This window comes from Malaclemys terrapin, chromosome 8 (genome assembly GCF_027887155.1).
Source record: "Malaclemys terrapin pileata isolate rMalTer1 chromosome 8, rMalTer1.hap1, whole genome shotgun sequence".
In the NCBI taxonomy this organism is placed as follows: Eukaryota; Metazoa; Chordata; order Testudines; family Emydidae; genus Malaclemys; species Malaclemys terrapin.
This window is the reverse complement of record NC_071512.1, coordinates 28,265,963-28,285,343: the sequence shown is the minus strand read 5'-3', so window position 1 is coordinate 28,285,343 and position 19,381 is coordinate 28,265,963. Positions and strand designations below refer to the sequence as shown.

The 19,381-nt window shown below is 37.8% G+C and overlaps 1 protein-coding gene across 3 annotated transcripts in view; it reads right to left on the bottom strand.

The window, feature by feature from the left end:
• Window positions 1-19,381, bottom strand: part of TENM2 (teneurin transmembrane protein 2) — a 1,031,222-nt gene that overhangs the window by 546,505 nt on the left and 465,336 nt on the right. Inside the window, exon 1 of one of the 3 annotated variants that reach the window (XM_054036717.1) lies at window positions 11,700-11,716. The exons of the other annotated variants lie outside the window; for them this stretch is intronic. The gene's annotated coding sequence lies outside the window, so the exon portion shown is untranslated. Of the gene's footprint in view, window positions 1-11,699; window positions 11,717-19,381 lie in introns of those variants that run through there. 3 annotated transcript variants of the gene reach the window in all.

The following is a 19,381-nucleotide window of genomic DNA, read 5'->3' as shown; positions in this document are numbered from 1 at the left end:
AAATTAGCTAGCTAATAACTGCAAGGTAGGAGGGCAGTTGCGGGTTTGTTTATGCAAAAAGACAGCCCAACAGACAAAAATAAAATGTGAAACTAGCTGTGCCACTTCCCCCACTCTGTTTTTTCCCTTTCAGACTGTTAAATTCTTTGGGACAAGTATGATACCTTTCTATGTATCTAGAAAATGATTAGTACATTATGGGTGCCACTGCAATATAAATAAATAATAATATAATAATGATCTTGACTGAAGAGGTATTTTAATACAGCTCTCGGTATAATGACAGTAATTCAAAACCCTTCTACACTGCAGCCTATTTTGCAACATGTTTACATACCAACTTATTCGTTTCTCCTCTGTTTACAAAATGGAGATAACTAAGGAAATCTCAAGTTCTTTATTTTTTTTTTATTTTGAGGTGCTTAAAGAACCTCTCTTGGCATTTAAAAAAAAAGAAACCTAATGAAACCATGCAGAGTGATAAGGGACTCAGAGTTACAAGTATTAAAAGAGATGAATTGCATTAACCCCTGCCCTTCCCCATTATAGTCACTGCCCACTGGAAACAACAACAGAATTACTAAAATCCCACACTCTCTAATGGGATGGTAATAGGATTCAGAGGCCATTAGGGTAAAGGCAATCCATATTTTACAGTTTAATAAGCTCTTGCTGAAGATGCTGCATCCCTCTTCAAAGCCCAACAATTACCAATTTTACATTAACAAATCCACAACCATAATCAGGATCACAAAATGCATCCAAATCAACAGTGTGTTGGGGGGGGGGGGGGGGGCGCTGTGTGTGTGTGTGTGTGAGTGAGAGAGAGAGAGAGAGAATTAAATAATCTAATGGAAACAATTTATTATTTTATAGTCATATTGATTATTAGAGTCATTTCAGAATACTTTGGATATGAAGGATGCCATGGTTACTGCAGTATGGATATAATTCTGTGAGTGAGTTGATATTTTTCGTAAGACAAGCACTTTTGTCTATCTATTATCTAAAAATACCATTTCTCTTGTTACGAAGAAATATAGTAACCAACTATTCTTATCTCAATAGAAGACATGATGGCACAGATAATGTTGGATTCACATGTGTATACTCTGTACATGCAGATAGAAGCACACAATTCTTCATTACTAATATTTCTTCCTATACAATTTAAAGAGTGAAATTAAAAATGACTATTAACCTATTGAAAATTGATGATTTTTTAAATCCAGTATGAGATATTTGCAATTAAATTCTGCCCTCAAATGCATGCACCCAGTTCTCAGTGAGGTCAACAACAGCCTTGTATGCCTATATCTAAAACAAAATGTAGTCTACTGAAGTTAAATTACAGTCATTTGTTGGCTGGCTGCTCATAAACATATCAATATGGCCATGTCAACTCTAAGTAAGCAAAAATATATACTTCAAATTAAAAAAATTCTTCAGTGTATACCACCCAAAGTGAGACAATCCTATGCTTGATTCATTGATATTGCTACTTTACATGGTTTACCAGAACATTTGCCAGTATATCCTAACAATTTTATTTAAATTAATGGGGCTTCACCTGCTCACATCTGAGTGCAAGATCAGGGCTCTTAGGCACCAATTCTGGCCTCATATGTGCATGGGTGTTGAATTTCATAATGGGAGTTGTGTCTGTAAATCATATTCTGCACTTGAGCCATATTCTTTTCTTAATATGTAAATCAACCATAGAAGGGGAGTGCAGGCCTCCCAAGACACGTGACTCTCAATGCGTTAACTGTCCAGTGAATCCTTAAGATCAGTGGCTATGTGAATAAGGAAAAGAAATTGACCAGGATTTCTGGCAGAGGACTGGGATCTGCTCCCTGTTCTCATCCCACAAACAGGAGCTTCCTGTGGCTGGGAACCTGCAAACTCCCTGACCAATCTCTGGAAGACACAGCAGCAAGGAATTACTAATACCCATGGAAGCAGTGACTAACCATGAAAGTTTGTTTGCAAGATCCACTGCATAGAAAGGGCAAAACATACCAAACAAAGCACTTGTTACCACAGCTTTCAGGTCTACTAAGCAGCTTCCCCCAGGGACACAAAGAGCAGAGATGCAAACCAAGCAGGGAAGAGAAATAGCTATGCAATGTGGATGAGAGAATATTCTACCTAGCCACCTTTCCCATCCATACAGCCTCCCCAACTTACTTCTGTAGGATTGTATGAATGTGCAAATCTAATTGGCATTCAGGTGTTCCATATATGTAATTGATCTGGTCCAGCTTCTACCATGGGATGTACATGGAGAACTCCAATGCAGTTCAGTGAGAACACAGGAACATAAGAGCTTCTATGCTGGGTCAGCCCACTATCCTGTCTTCGGCAGTGGCCAGTTCCAGAGCTCCAGGGATAGTGTACAGAACAGAGTAATTTGGGAGTGATCCACCCAGTCTTCCCCTCCCTGCTTCCAGCAATCAGAGGTTTAGGTTTGCCCAAAGTATGAGGTTGCATCTCTAATCATCTTGGCTAATAGCCATTGGTGGATCTATCCGCCATGAACTTATCTAGGTTTTTGTTATTCAGTTATATTTTTAACCATCATAACATTCCATGGCAGTGAGTTCCAGAGGTTACCAGTGTGTTGTATGAAGAAGTCATTCCTCTTGTCTTGCACACATTTATCTGATATGACTATGTCAGATTTTGCAAAATATATACAGAACAGTGAATGTATTTGCAATGCAGGAAATATTGTGACTATCTCCATTTTAGTCTTTTTATAGCATAGAGAAAATAAGGACTTAATCCCATGAGATGCTGATCACACTCAAATTTTGTTGATGTCACAGAGTTGATGGCACTCAGCATCTCCAAAGAGTGTTCAGCACGTTGCAGGACTGTCTATCTTCAGAGCTCTAGTTTTGTTAGACCGGGCCCATTGAAGCTGTTAGTCCTGCATCATCTGCAGTAAGTGATCCATAAGCAAAAAATGAAAATGTAAAATTTTGATTTCATAAACTACTTTGGGGAGAAGTCAAAATAATATCTTTAGCCATTAATTAGATTTCTAGCAAGGAAAATGCTTAGCAAACTATTTTGACAGTTGAGCTCTTCAACCTTCTAGATTAGATTTTTAGTTTTCAAAGGATAACCCCGGGGCATCCTAATAAAAATAACTAAAAACCTAGTAAAATTAAAAGGGACAACTTGCCTAAGTCCAAATACAAGAGCTACACAATATCAACATCTTATACCTCAACATACAACAAACAGGAAACAAAAAAGGTCTCAAGTATCAAAGAAGGATGACAAACTGAAAGGGGGATGGGAGAGGAAGAGAAAAAAAAGTGAAGAGGAAAAAAAACAACAACAGTGAATTACTTCTAAGGGTTTGCCCAAATTTACAAACAAGATTGTAATAACAGTAAATAAATAATACCATCACCACTACAGTTCTATTGATATAGTTCTATTGATATAACTCCACTTTTTCGAAAATAAGAGCCTCCATACATAATTATAATTATATAATTACACCTATTATAATGCTGTGAAATTTCCCATGTAGATATGCAAAGCACTACTTTATAGCACTATTATCAATTAATATTTAACTTTATGTTTCCATGTTATTGATGTATCCTGAACAGTTTCACTATTTATTATTTATTCTATAAAGAAACAAAACCTTGTAAAAGACTCTCTCATAGTGGTGGAGGAGGATATGTAATGCCTATGAAAACAAATGACTAAACAGCTCTGTTGCAAGTAAAGCACAGCGCAGGCTAAATGCAGGCAGGTATTGACTAAGTTTACCTTCCAAGTTCAATCACTGTAGAACTTATGACAACTCTGCTTTTTCTTAAAAAATATTAAAAGAAAATACAATACTATTATAGCAAAAGTAGGAGTGCTCTTCCATATGCAAAGAGCCTCTTTGTCTGGCAGAATACAGAATGAGATTTTGAGCCAACAGCCACTGAAGATTGATCACTTGACTGCTGAGCAATAGAAATGGTATAAAGGGCAAAAATGCCGCGCAAGGGGTCTTGCATAAAGTCCATCTTGTGCATCAAGTATATGATGTTTGAATTGTTGCTGTACTAATAGAATGCCACCAAGTTCCATGAAGCTAATTTTCCCAATTTTCTTATCATGACCTTTGCCCTTATTCACCTTTTTTCCTAGGTAGGCCTGCTTAATAAGAACACAACTCTCTAATGAGATAAGGTGTGCTATGGTATTCGTACAGACCGAATAGAACCACAGCGCATGGCACTTCTATGTGTTCCAGCCTTAGTCAAATTTATTTAAACATTTATTCCTTCTTCTCAGAGCATCATATATTTTCTCTGCTGAGCAGAATTTCAGTTGAAAAAAAGAAAATTTTCTTGCAATGCAAAAGTCAGCATCCAAATCAGAACTTCTGTAAATCATACTTTCTCCTGTTTGAATTTGAATGCAAAACGTCTCCTGCAGCTCCATATTAATGTAACCCAAACCTGAACTGTATCCGTCTAGCCATTCCACTCGTTGACCTCTTTTGGGTAGGGAATTACAATTGTGTTGAATTGTGTTTTTAAGGTATGGACAAAATTTCCACTAGGGACACAAAACTCATTTCCACTTGTGACACAAATTGTAATTTGAACCAACTCCTTCAGAGATGAAAGCCTTGAGCCACTGCATTGCTAACCCTCTCAGAGGAAATTTAACTTAACAATATGAAACCAAACCAATAATCATAACAGGTTAAAAAAAAAAGCTTTTGAAAGTAGAGAAAAAGTCTGCAAAAACAGGGTTTTCCCCCCAAAAAAGGAAAATATGAATGACAGCTCTATCCACCCTCAAACCACCATAGATTTGTGTCACTTAGAATATTAAATTTTAGCAGAAAGGTGAACAAGGTTAAAACAATTTATGAAGAATGGGTGAGGATGAATGGATAAATATGAAAAGAAATTATATTGTCTGCATTGTGTTCCTGCTTTGCTTAGTACTCAGACATGTCACAAAAGACTTTAGATTTTTATTCCAGTCACTCTAAACACCATCTCAGAAAAAGGTGGTAAGGAGACACACTATAATGAACTATTATACAATAATTATAGCTTGGGTTTCTGTCAAGGTTCTCGCCACATAAATGAACGTTTATCAGGAATTTGCCTAAAATAAATAGATTAAACTAATTTCCCCAACAAGACAGACATGATTCTCTTTCATTTGGCTCTTTGTTAACTGTGACTAATTATTTCACTTTGAAATTTCATTAACAGAATATTTATCTTTTCTCAGTGGTGACAACTGTTATACTGTGTCTCCGGGTCTCAATAGTAGAGAGCTGAACATTTGCCCATTCCTTACATTCTACTGACCTCTAGAGACTATATGTGTATATGTATGTGTGTGTGTGTGTGTGTGTGTGTGTGTATATACATCTATACATTTATTTGTGTGTGTGCATTTTGGTGCTAGACCTAGATATCGCTACATGCTATAATAAATCTGTGTAAACACACAAACATCCCGCATGAGTTACTTAGCCATTTGTATTAGGTTTAGAATGGTTTTATTTCTTGTGCATTTACTATATGCGTAGAATCTTTTACCAGATATGTTTAAGCCTGTTTCCTCTCAACTCCCCTACCCAGATATACACGGATAGTTTAATTTTCAGCCTCATGGAGGTGATTTAGCTTTATATGTGACTCTCGATATAAACACTGTAATATATCACATTTCTAAGAATCAAAATCTGTTCATTTCATGAGGAAGGTAAAGTTCTAATTCTCCTTAATTTACCAGATCATTGTTGAATGCATAAAGAGGGGGGGAAATGCCACCCACAATTTGGAGTCAACACTTTTTAGAAATGGTAACATCTTGTGGCAGCTTGCTTGCCTCTGTTGTGCTGCCTAGATGGAATTTGTATAAAAGCCTATTTTAAGCTTGACATCTAGTCCAAAGAGAAAGGGTCAAGGTAAAGAGCTAAACATTATCAAAGAAAGCCTATTCAAAATAGACATTAATCCATTAATAAAGGGGAACATATGGGGCTGTAAGAATTACTGCTTTCCTTTCATGCCTGTGTTAACACCAAAAGGGTTACCATTAATCGAAACCTGATAATACAGGTTGGTCATATATAAATAATCAAAATGGTATCACAAATAAATAAATGATTATATGTTCATCCTGTTAAATGCACATTTTTTCCCCATGCAGAATATACAGCGTTAAGGCATGTAGATGAAATCCTACAGTATTGCACTGAAAATTTACTCATTAATGTTTGTTTCTAATATTGGTAACATGCCACAAAAATGCCATTCGTAGGATCCTTTAATATCACATTATGCCACTGTATGAAATAGACAAAGATATTTTGGTATGAACAATCAGAAAAAGTGATCTACCCTAGGCTTTGATTTCTAATAGGTTACTTTGCATTAGGTTATTACAGAATTTTACATCATACTACACATCATAATACATGATGTAAATTTTACATGATCTGGGACCAGTTGTGAGTTGCAGTTCGAGTAAGAGTTTTAATAAGCACCGTACAAGCAAAATATTGAAATTGAACCTTATGGCATTGCGGCTCTTCACGAATTTTATGTAGAGGATTAAAACCCCCTGTTAACTACAATATATTGCATACAATGGCTAGAATTGGACCTAACTCCAGTGTATTAGATGAAAGGATGGTATGAGTTACATAGAAGCTTCCCAGATACTATATGCAGTGCATAGAGTAGCGCATTTCCAGTGTACATTAGAGCTATGCATAACCAATTTCTGTTCCAAAGAAACACAGCAAGACAAACACCCAGAAATTTAACTCTAAACTGAATTGAACACTAATCACAATAATACTTCCCGTACTTTGATTCTATGAAAGCAAATCTGTATGATAAGTAATATTTGATAGTGTCAAGTGTGACTGCCAAGAGTGGGACCCCATCTTTGAAGGTATTACAATAGTGAGCAGATGAAAGCATTGGACAAGTAAATGGGAAGAATTAAATTAATGCGTGCAGGAGAGGAAACAGTTTGTATTTTCATCCTGCTCTCAAGTGATATGGGGTAGTCTACACACATGTACACTAGTTAAAACTTGCTGTAATTTATGTATCTTATACCTGTATATATATATATATATATACACACACACACACACATTATATTACATATATATATACACACACACACACACACAGACTAGGTATCAACTATTGTTGATAGGTGTGGCATTATGACAGCCATAATAATTTCTACACTGTAACTGTTTTAAGCTCTTTATAGTGTATTCAGAAATAGAATCCCACTAACAAAGTAATGTTATTTTTGTCATAGACATCTGTGAAAATCTAAAGAATTCTTTAGTAAAATCTATCTGCTTCCCACATAAAGCAGCAATTGTTCAGGGTGGGCTGATTTTTTTTTCCTTATGCATTTGAGAACACAGAAAAATACAAAGAAGAAAGTTTATTTCTTAGTGCTATAGTGTGTCATCAGCTTTTAAGCAGAATTCCCTATTGTTTTCAACAGAGAATTCTCTTAACTTATGATACGTTACGGTCATTTAAAGTGAATTCTGTACCATTTCAGGGAACTGACATACATGAAATAAAACAAAATAAGAAAGACACAAGTACATGACAACTGAGTTTGCCACCCACTCTTGTGGCATTCACAGATATAATGGCATGCATTTTAAGAGAGGTATGAACAAAAGTGCCCATGCACTTTTGCACATTCCCAGCTTAAATGCACATTTTTTCCATTGCACACGTGCAAACTGAGTTTGTGCAGATTGAGAGATCTGCAAGTCTAAAATGGACATGCACAAAAATGCATACAAAAAATTGGGTCAATATTTGCAGCATTCCAATGGTTCCAAAACTACTGGCATGCGACACAGGATGAGGATTTTGTTTATGTAATGTCAAACTAAAAAGCATGAATACATTTTATTTAAGATTGAGTACTCTGTGTGTATGTCTGTCTGTCTCTCTGTGTGTGTGTGTTTAAACACACTAAAGAAACAAAAGGAACAAAAAGCATAGTCTGAAGAAAAAACAGTGGCTATGTTAAATGTGTCCATTTAAGAAAAATGTCATACAAAAATATCTCAGACAAAGGGAATTGTTCAGCCTGCCTCTATGAAAAACAAAGTACATTCACCAAAACTAAAATAAAATAATAGGCAATCCCTGAATACACTTGATTTACAGTGTTAATTACAAAATATGCAAAATATAAAGATCTGCCACACATATCTCTTCTAACTATGCACTTCTTGCTCACATAAGCAGAAGTACAAAATACTAGCACAGAAAATGACTGGGTATTAAACCAAACTATCCTACAATACATTTTGTATTAAATTCAACATATTGGTGATCTTCATGCAAAGGAATCTCACCCCAAGTCTCCACCCCTACTCCAAACTAATCTTTTCAGCTAAGGTACAGCATAATATAAGTGTATGGCAACACTACTATTACCCAGGCAAAAAGGTTTTTGCAGTACACAAAAATGTATCCTATGTTTTTAAAAATGCTTTTGAATTTGAAATCTGTTAGTTGATTATCATCTCCAAAAATAAATATTCCCACAGATAGAGGTCAGTGGTTGCCTGAAATTGCATCAGTTAATGTCTGTATAGTAGAATCCACTGCTCCTCTGGGACTGCTTTGTCATTTTATCAGAGTGATTACTAACATAGTAGTTTCAGCATAGGACACCACAGCTTTCAGTGCTCAAATTTGCTATCAGCTATCCTATTTCTACTTATTTTATTCTGTACATTGCCTTTTGTTATTGAAATTTTGCTCATAATTTCTCTTAATTACCTTTTCTATTCTGAGGGCAATGCTATTATTTTTCAAACTTACATAATGATAGACCCTTACTAGCAAGCAATTAAATCCTTTTGATTGTTTTACACATTGCTCTGTTAAGCGGTTAATATTCACTAGGAAATCAGCCTCAGAGCATTGAAATTAGTTTAGAGTTTGCATGCTTTTAATTTCTTAACATTTCATTACATATTAGCAACTGGTGCACATTTTTATAATGTGTTTGATCATTACTCTTAAGGGTAAGAGCTTTTTCAGCTCTTCTGATAAAATCTGCTTTCTAAATAGCAATGTTCAGTAAACTCAATTTTTTTTAATTTCAAATAGCAAACAGACCTATCACGTACCCAACAAAACTGGAATAATACCACTAATGCATCTTGAGTTTTAAAAGCACCCTGTAGAATGGTGTACTAATGTAATGATCTTATATAATTAATCAATCAGCAACCTGCATAAATACTATCAGCATTTTTTGAGATTTTTTCTTTGCTTTTTGAACCCCACTGCATTTCTATTTCTCTATAAAAATGATCTTTCCTTTGCTCTTCAGCAACATCTACTGGAACATCAGTAAAATGCTGCTATTTATATTAATCATGCAGTTAACGTTTAGTAGGGCAGAGTTAGCATCTGCCAAAATGAGAGATAAATGATGTGCAATTCAGTTTTAAACAGAGTTACTACTACTGGCTTAAGCTGCCAGAGTTGCACCAAGCTTTTGACCTCCCAGATCTGCTGTCTCATAAGGATGTATTATAACTGACTAAATGGTATGTAAAGTTAACCTATTATCAAGGCTTAGCTTTTATGTTATTAACATCATTAAGACAGCGTGAAGGCATCCTTTTAAAACACTACATAAGGAATAGTCAGATCCTTTCAAGTTTGAGATACAAAAAATCACTCCCCTCCTTTTTAACTTAGAAATTATAAGCATAGCAGACATTGATCGGACATGCAGTTATACAGGTTTGAAGTGTGAAAGTAGCGTTAAATTTTTGAAAAAAAAATACTGCTATGGTCGTTGCCCTTGCAAAGTTTTAAACTATACGTTAAATAAAATTTCACTGACAATAAAATAAAATATCCCTGACAAATCCCTAAGAAAGTTTTTGATATTTTGCCTCATTTGGAGTTTCCTACAATGTGCTACGGGGTCCTGTGCACACCTTCAAATATGGGGCGATTTGCATGGATGTCTACCATTGAAGGTAAAGGGAATAATGCATATGAATCCCTATACATTGATGGGAGGGAGACTAGAACTCCCTGGGGACTCGATCCCACTCATAGATACATGGTGGCTTGTCGCTACCTATCTTGTAAAATCAGCTATGTGAATGTACACACAAAGCGTCACCGCTGATTTTTACAAAATATGTGGTGATGGGCACTCGTGTATCATAGCATTAGTATAAACTTGCATAAAGATCAATAACTTGTCTACCAAATTTATTAATTTCCTTCTACATTGTGCCTCTTTATACGTCAACAATGCTCCAATCTAGCTGTCAAATTATGTTTACTTCACAGGAACTTATAAAGTTATCTTATTATACCTCTCTTTCCAATGGCAGCTTAATTTACTAATATACCGTACTTTTACAAATAGAAAACCCTGAAAATTGCATGCTGTTTGTTTTTTTAAATCACTAATAAAGGTCTGACTATCAAGAGAGGCTAATGGAATCTTTGCATTGCCATGGAGAGAAAAAGAATAATCCTGCTGTTTATAGAATACTATCCTTCTTATTCAAAAGTCTTAGGTCATGTACATTGACAATGATTATAAAATGCAGGAGAACAGGATTCCAAAAAAATGAATGAGGAATTGAAACAAAGATCCCAATAGCTAAACATTTTAGTCATGGTGAATGGAGAAAGCTTTAGGTAACATATATATTCCTATTTTTACATAATTTAATTGTGAAATTACTTTTGTCTTTAAATCCCTTTCAACCATCACACTAGTTATGCAACCTAAGGCATGTTTCTGAAAATTAGGGACACTAAGGTTTATAATTTTATTTCAGACACACAGCTTAAAGTTCAGACCTTTTGACTGATAATTAGTCCATCTCAATAGCTGTTATATGGAAATCCCTTTATAGTAATCCAGGTGTACTTGTGAACAGCACTTCCAGAGTTAACTCCATTTGACAAATTACATAAATTCATCATTCTAATTTGTGATTGCTTTACTAAACACGGGTGCAGTTTATGAGTTTTAGTTCCATATTTCATTCAAGATGGTACTTAATCTCTATTAACAGAACATAAACATGAACTAGGTTTCACAATATGTCTAAAGGGGCATAGCTATTCTTCTGACGAAACGTCAGGCAAACAAATCACTATCACCGAAACAAACTCCACTCTAGATTTTACTCTAAACCTCAAATAATTATAATTAATTGTATGTGTTCAGTTGTTAGAAACAAATTGCAGAATGTCAGGTGCCTGCAAGGTTGAAAGACTAAGAGCTGGAATTAGACACTGAACAGCACATTGAGATTTCCCCTTAAGCACTGAATTCAGCCTTATGCAAAGTCCTGCTTGCATAAAAGCTGCATTTTCTATTTCTAGTCACCCATGCATTGAAATAAAACAGAAGGACAAACATGTAGTGTAAATGCAGCTTCTACATAAATCCATTTGCAATTGAATTTACAGCATGTTCCAATACATCACAATTATTACAGGTACTTTACATCCTGAATGGAAGGAAGCCGATACAAGATCCCTGCTGCTCTTTGCTGTAGATGCTTTCCTCAGTTACAAAATGATGAAAATCTACCGATTTGACTAAGTCACTCTGTAAAACACTCAGATTCAGACACTTCTTACCTGCCTCAGTTGAAGGCTTCCTTCCCTTGTTAGCAGTATGAAGCATCTCTAGCCTTCCCAGTCCTCACCACCAGCCTCAAATTGCACAGCTAAGTCCCTTTTTTGCAAGAAAATGCTTATTGAAAGTGATTAGTTTTTGTTGTCCCTTTTAAGTCCCTCCTGTAAGAAGGAGCAGGGGAGCGATGTGACGCCACCTTTTAATCTTTTGCAAGAGTGAAAAGGCAGAAAAGGAGCGCTCGATCAAACTGAGCTTCACACATGACTAAAACTCGCCTGAGAGGCTGCAAGCTCTGGCTAAAGCACCACTAGGCGTGAGTGTAAGAACAGAGAAGAGGGGAGAGTCAATGAAATGTGACAACGTATGTGCATCAAAGGCAGGAAAAGGGAGAACAATAAGAGAGAGAATGAGAAAGCAATGAGAGAGAGAGAAAGAGAGAGAGAGAGAGAATGAGAATATGAGGGAGAATAAGCATAAAGAAAAGATAGGGGAGTTTTCAAGCAAAGATTCTTAGAATAAAGCCAAAGTGTCTGGCAGCTTCTGTTTTTATCTCAGTGAGCATGACATACTGCCTCTCTCATTTAGCAACACATTCTTGTCTATTCCAGGTTTGAAAACTGAGATAATCACAATGTGTGCCTGTTTTTTTGCCTGATTGGCATATGCTTGTGCAGTATACCTGTGATTTTTTCTTCTTCTTCCAGGGATGCATTATGTGCAATTTAGTTCACATATTCATTTGGACAGACAAAAAATTTGAGTTGCTAATTTCTACAATAATTTACAATATAGTTTAACTGGCAGATGGAACTCTACTTATAACAGCTGACCAACTATCATTGGTAAACAAAAGAATTAATACTTAATGTTGATAATTGAGTTTTACACAGTAACAAAAAATATTAGCACTGCTGAACTTGTCTGTCAAAGAGCAGGTATTACAGATATTCTCTCTCCATTCACGCTATTATTTTTACATCAAGCTAGAAAGTGGTAGGAGAGGAGGGAATCTGATCTAGGACTAACAGTGTCAAACATTAGATCAGGTTTAGACATTAGATTAGGTTTAGAATTGGGAAATATGATTAGGAAACAATTTTTAATTTCAGATTTGATTATGAACTTTCCTTCTAATTAGAAGAAGTCCATGAGCAACATTCTCATATAAAGTAGGATTAGATTTCATGTAGTATGGGCTTTTAATACCCTTTTTAACATACTGTTAGAGCCTCTTATTTGATATACTTCATTTATACCTTCAACATAAGGACAGGAGCAAATCGGGCCGATGGGCAACTAGGCAACTGGCCAGTGGTCGCGTTCCCTGCGTGCAGAGTGGACATTAGGTCACAGGAGGACTATGTTGTTGCACAGGGAGGCAGGATTGAGGGGGCAATGGAAAAGTAAACAAATCCTATCCCTGCTGCAGCTGCCTCCCTGTGTCTCACTCAGGGTTTAGTAAGCATCCTACCTCTATTGAGAATAGGGAGGATGGGGCCAATGGACTGGGATTTAGGATATCTGGGTCCAGTTCCCAGCTATGTAACAGATTTTTGTGTGACCCTGGGCTTATTACATAGAGCCAGATTTTTAAAGGTATTTAGGGGTCTAAATGCAATTAATTTCAATGGGAGTTAAGTGGACAAATACCTGTGAAAATCTGGCCCTTAGACTCCCCACACTTCAGCTTCCCCATCTAAATTATTTCTTGACCCTGCAGAAGGTGTTATGCAGATGAATTAATTGATGTATATGAGGGGCTAACATGCTATGGTGATAGGGGCCATATAAATACCCAGTGTTGACCAATCTCAGGATTTCATTGTGAGTTTTACAAAGTTTGATTTTTCTCTTACAGCTCCAGCTCCTGGAATCCAATGACTACATGAGAATCTCAGATTTAATAATGAAGATTTTAGCCCCCACGATTGCAGAGGAAAGGTTGAAAACATGAATTCTAGTGGTTCACAAACTTGCAGGATAGAGACTCCAAATTTATTTTTAACTCTCCCATGCTTTGTAAGTCAATCTAACAGTGTTTAATGCTAGAGTTTGGCAATACCCGGTACCTAAAATAGAGAGATAATGAAGACAGATTCACTCCACTGCTCCTTGAACAGCTACCATCCCATAACAGTAACTCCAATTCTGTTGATTTCTCTTCCTGGCTCTAGGCCTATGAGCCTAGCCCAACCCAGCACATTGGCGCCCCCTCTGGTGACCTACAAGAAACATTTCCCTGTGTTCTACACCACTGTAGGGAAGCTATCTAGGAAATGGCTGCTCTTCATGCTTCCTGGTACTTTTTTGGTTTCCCTCTCTCCCCCAAGGAGTGACTTCTTTTCTAGCATCAATCCCCCACCTTTGCTGGAAGCTACAACTGGGTAAAAGGCTGTGGGAGTATTTGTGTGTGTGTGTTACGGGTGAGGGACTGATTGTACTGGTGTGGGGATAAGCTTGCAGGAATGAGTGGCTTCGGTGAGCTGATGAGTAGGTGGCTGTAGCTGAGTGTGGGACTGGCTGAGTAGATCTACTTCTAGGAAAGGAGGAGGAAAAGAGGAGGATCATAACTGTACATGGTTTTCTGTAAACTGTGACAGAAAATAACAAAGTCCTTATCAGAAGAGCTCACAGTCTAAAGGCACCGACACAGACTATTGTATATACTCATTCATAAGCTGAATTTTTTTAGTAAAAAAGGGAAGCACCAGAGAAGGGGGTTGGCTTATGAAGGTGTATAGAGAGGGAGAGGTGGGACGCAGCCCCTCCCCCCAACAGAGGGAGCAAGGAGAGGCAGCACAGCCAGCAGCGCCAAAAGGGAAGAGGCGGGGCCAGAGTCTCTCCGCTTCTGGCCACGCTGCTCTCCCCCCAGCCTCCGAAGCAGCTGCAGCTCTGGGGCTGGCAGGCTGCAGCCGTGCTGCTCAGCCCCACCCCCCAGAGCAGGCTGTGGCCACACCACCCGGCCTGCTGGAGCACGCTGCAGCCATGCCGTCCGGCCCAGCCCGCTGGAACATGCTGTGGCCGTGCCATCTGGCCCAGCCCGCTGGAACATGCTGTGGCTGTGCCGCCCAGTCTGGCCCACCGGAGCAGGCTGCGCTGCTCAGCCTGCTGGAGCAGCTCCAGCCAGCCCAGACACATCCTCCCCTGGCTTTCCCCAGATAAGGTGGGAAGGAATGGGATGGGGAGAGTGTGGGGGTCCTGGGCTAGGGGTGAGGTCATGTGGGGGGTGGTCACAGGGGTTACTCCCCTGACTCCCAGCTTCTCCCCCCGAAAAAATTGCCCCACCAGTTGCTGTCCTGGCCTGTCAGGGTAAGCAGCTGGCGAGCCTGGACACTTTGTTTACTTAGGTTTACCTCTGTGCCTGCGGATGCTCAAAGTAAACAAACCATCTCGGCCCACTGGCGGCTTCGCCTGATGGCCTGGGAGCCAAAGTTTGTTGACCCCCTGATTTATAGGGTCAGCTTATGAATGGGTTATAAAAATTTTCCATTTTTACTTATCCATCTTGGGGCCAGCTTATAAACCAACTGGCTTATGATTGAGTATATAGGGTAATCTCTCTCTCTCATCTATGTTAGAAATGAAGAATGTTAGGGAGGGAGAGATTCTCTGCCTCGGGTGTTTATTTCCCACTTTACATCCTGTCTCTCCAAACTCCACTGTTATGACTCAGTCAGGGAAGTCTGAAGTGCTGTTGTATCCATATTGGTGCCAAGATATGAGCGATACCTTGTCCCTGTCAGGGAAGACATTTATCCTTAGATCAGAATGAGCATTTTGTATGGATCTTGGAATACATCAGGTTGCACTAAATGGGAGATATTTTTTTAAAATATTATCCGAAGAAAATATTCCTGGCTCCCCTGTAGGGCTTTATTTACCCATTCACACTTCACTCACAAACCTCTTAGGTCCAAATTCAGCAAGAGACTTAAACAAGTATGTGCTTAACTTCGAGCATGTGAAGTCTAATCACATGCTTAGAGCTAGGCATGTGCTTAAGTACCTTGCCAAATAAGGGTTTTTTCAAAGGTTGTGATCTGGCTGCTTAACAGTGTCAGTCCAGCACTGCTGAAAGGGCCAAATTCTGGAAGTTTTGACTATGCAATTAGATTGTTCTTCTAAGGAAGGCAAATAGAAATTGGCCCAAGAGGCTTATGACAGGCTACATATTTAGAATAGCACAAATGCAAAAGTTTTCTTTTATCTTTCTTCAACCTGTTTCTAGTTAAAAACTCTCAACCATTATTACAGTAGTATACAGAAATCATCCATTAGGATAACTATTGCAGAGAAAAATGTACTAGTACTGACATTTTGCATGGAGATGTAAATAACTGATTTCTAGCCCGAGTCTTGTAGAAGTTTTCTTAGCTCTAGGGAAAACAGCTCATCAAAGCTTTCTCTGAACATTACCTTAGCAAAGCCAATTATAAGTCAAGTTTAACACTAAGAGGAAGACCTCCCACTTCCTTTCTCTCTACTGTCTTAGCAAATCCGGCCTTTCTCCTTGTTTGCTCCTGTTGTAGGATTTCAACAGTCAACAAGTAAGTGCTGATGCTGTGATTTGCAAACTCAAACTTACTTGAACCATGGGGGGCTTTAGGCTCACAAAACATTTAATTTCCCAGGAGTAAAGGAAGATTTACTGGCATTAACATCCCTGGCATTCACCCACATCTTCTCCCAGTTACCGCAGCTTCACCGTTTTACTGTTGCTGAATGATTTTCTGGGCAAAATGCACTTCCAGTGCTGCCCAGCCTATGAAGTATCACAACAATGTATTATGATTTAAGTGGAATGTTGATACGTAGCAGTATACAAGCTGGAACTGATACAAAGCAGTAAAGCTAGTGCACACATACAGCCACTGATGATATACTTTTGGGCCCGATCCAATCCTCAGGCGGTGCATAGGTTCATACCCTAAACACCAAGCATGAGAAAAGTATTGTGGGGTGCAACTTGGGCATTTCACTTTTAATTCCCCCACACCGAGGAATTTCAGTATCCACTAACCAAGGTGCAGTGACCAGGAGCAGGCTCTGAGACTAGGGGCAAGCTCCTGGGTAGGATTCTTCATGTTTTGTGACACACATTTTTAAGCCCTGGAAGAGAAAGGAGAGTGGCAATGTGTGGAAAGATTGTAGTCTGAATACAGGCCCATATTAACACTGCCTCTGCAGTATGACTGAATGTATGTGTCCAAGTTAAAAGTCCCTAGGGCCCGCATTTAGCCCAAAGATTGTAGCTTTATTTATAATGTGCAACAATAAGCAATTTTGAACAATGTATTCATGTCTTCCTGAGCAACATATAGCAATAAAAAAGCCATGGTGAAGTATCATGCAAAGGAAAATAAGAAAAAATGAAGTATGGAAGCGCAGCCTTTTAGGGTATGTCTTACATTGCAGTTAGGTCAGCTGACTAAGGCTCATGGGGCTCAGGCTAAGGGATTGTTTAATTGCAGTGGAGATGTTTGGGCTTGGGCTGCAACTTGAGCTCTGGGACTCTCCCACCACACAGGGTCCTATATCCCAGGCTCCAGACCAAGCTCAAGCGTCTACACTGCAAGCAAACAGCCCCTTAGCCCAAGCCCCACAAGCCTGAGTCAGCTGGCACAGCCAGCTATGAGTTTTTAATTGCAATGTAGACATACCATTACTTTACTCCCCTTTCTGATTACTGTAGTTCCCCCATATGGCACTGAAAAAGTTTGTATATTCTTATTAACCCTTCAATATAGAGCTAGAAGCTGAAGTTGAAAGTACGTTTGTGATTTAAAAAAAAAAATTGGAGTGTAGTTCTCTGCATATCTTCTATTCAATTCAGGGCCTGATCCAAAGCCCACTGAAGTCAATGAAAGATTCCCAATGGCTTCAGTGACGTTTGGATCAGGCCTTTATGGAACAGACAAGATGTGTGTAGGACAGAACAGTCTTCATTAAAACATTAACACTTACCTCTTAAAGTAATTGGCTTTATCATAGTTTTGGAAATATCTGGCATGTAAATTGCTGTCTAATGCAATATTGTTAACAAGTTAATGGTGAGGACAATATGTGCCCAAAACAACTGATATCCAATCCCTGGCTGGTGCCTGGAAATTTGGGGAAATTTACATTTGAATCAAGATCTGATTTTTTGCTATTTGGCACTATATCCGTGATAGGCCTAAGCCAGAAGCCTGAAATAGAGCAGCCCTGAGCTTTGGGAAAATTTGGTCTTTGTAGCTCAGGCCCATGAACATGTAGCTATACTTCTACAGAGCAGTCCTGATATAGCCATAGTGTAGCATCCTTTTTATCTTGATCTTTGCCATATGTGAAAGATATATACGGCATATTACAAAGAAAAAGTGAGAATAATTCACAAGTAAAGTACTGCATTAGAACTTGGGCCTTTGAGCTCATGGGAAGTGAGGGCACACAGAGCTTTCCATGATTCGGTCCTAAAGCTAGTCATACATATCTAAGGTCTCTGATGACATCATGTCAACTATAAGATAATACTTGAGTTCTCTAGAAAGTCGTCAGAGATGCAAAATTAAGATGCATGTAGACTATCCTGTAAACCACATATTTGGTAAACTACAGAAGCTCATAAAAAGGTGCGGGGGGACAACTTTTCCTAAATTCCTAAATTCATTTGTGGTGTAAAATGTTCATCTTCCATTGCACATTTGTATTTTTGTAAGACTATTGCAAGAAAATATGCTGAATATTTTGGAACAGTTTGTAACTGAATGGAGTATTATAACATTGAAGTTGATTCAATCAATCCAAGTAAAAAAAAAAGTTTATTTGCATACTATAATTGGTTAACATTTTATGCTCTGCATCCATGAAATACAACTAGTTAAGATTAAAAATAAAAGATGACTTCTTAAGTATGTTTCCTCATAAAAGTCCATAGAAAATAACCACTGATGTCTAAAATTAGATACAAATAACATTAAATCAGAAAAAGTTATTGCTTCTTCAAATATTTATTTTCCTGTATGGAAGAAAGGGATTTGGCGCCACTGAAACTTGATGACTAAGCATATGCTATCACTTCCACTCAGTTGGATACAGGCATTGGTGAACTATTTGGTATTTTTTCTGAATGTTTTCCAATACTGTAAATTTGGAGGCATCAGAGCAAAAGCTTTATAATAAACACAAATTCTGACATATTCCTAAGAAAAGAAATTCAGTGTTACAGATTTTAGTTTAAATATTTTTTCAAACCAGTTTGCTACAATAGTTGCCATTTTCTGACATACTTTCCTATAACAATCGAGAAGCAATTCAAAACCTTACTTATCAGCAAGCTCTCTTTTACAATAATCTGACTGTTATTTGTGAAATCTGGGATAAAACAGTGCAATTTCAGATGCTGAATATCTTAAAAAACTCTGGAAGCTGTCAGGAAGAGATATGAACTACACTATATATAATATGACAGAGTTACAACAAATATATATATATATATATATATATACACACTGGGAAGTGCTTTTCTTAACGTGCAACACCAAGTGCATGACATTTAAGAGTCTTAATCTTGCAGAAAGAAAAAATATTCTCTCAACCTGCTGGATAGACTCCATATTTTCCTTCTACTATGAATTCCATCTTCCTGATTTTAGTTTTAGTCTTTTTTAAACATAAAAAATAAATAAAAAGTAGTAAAACTAAT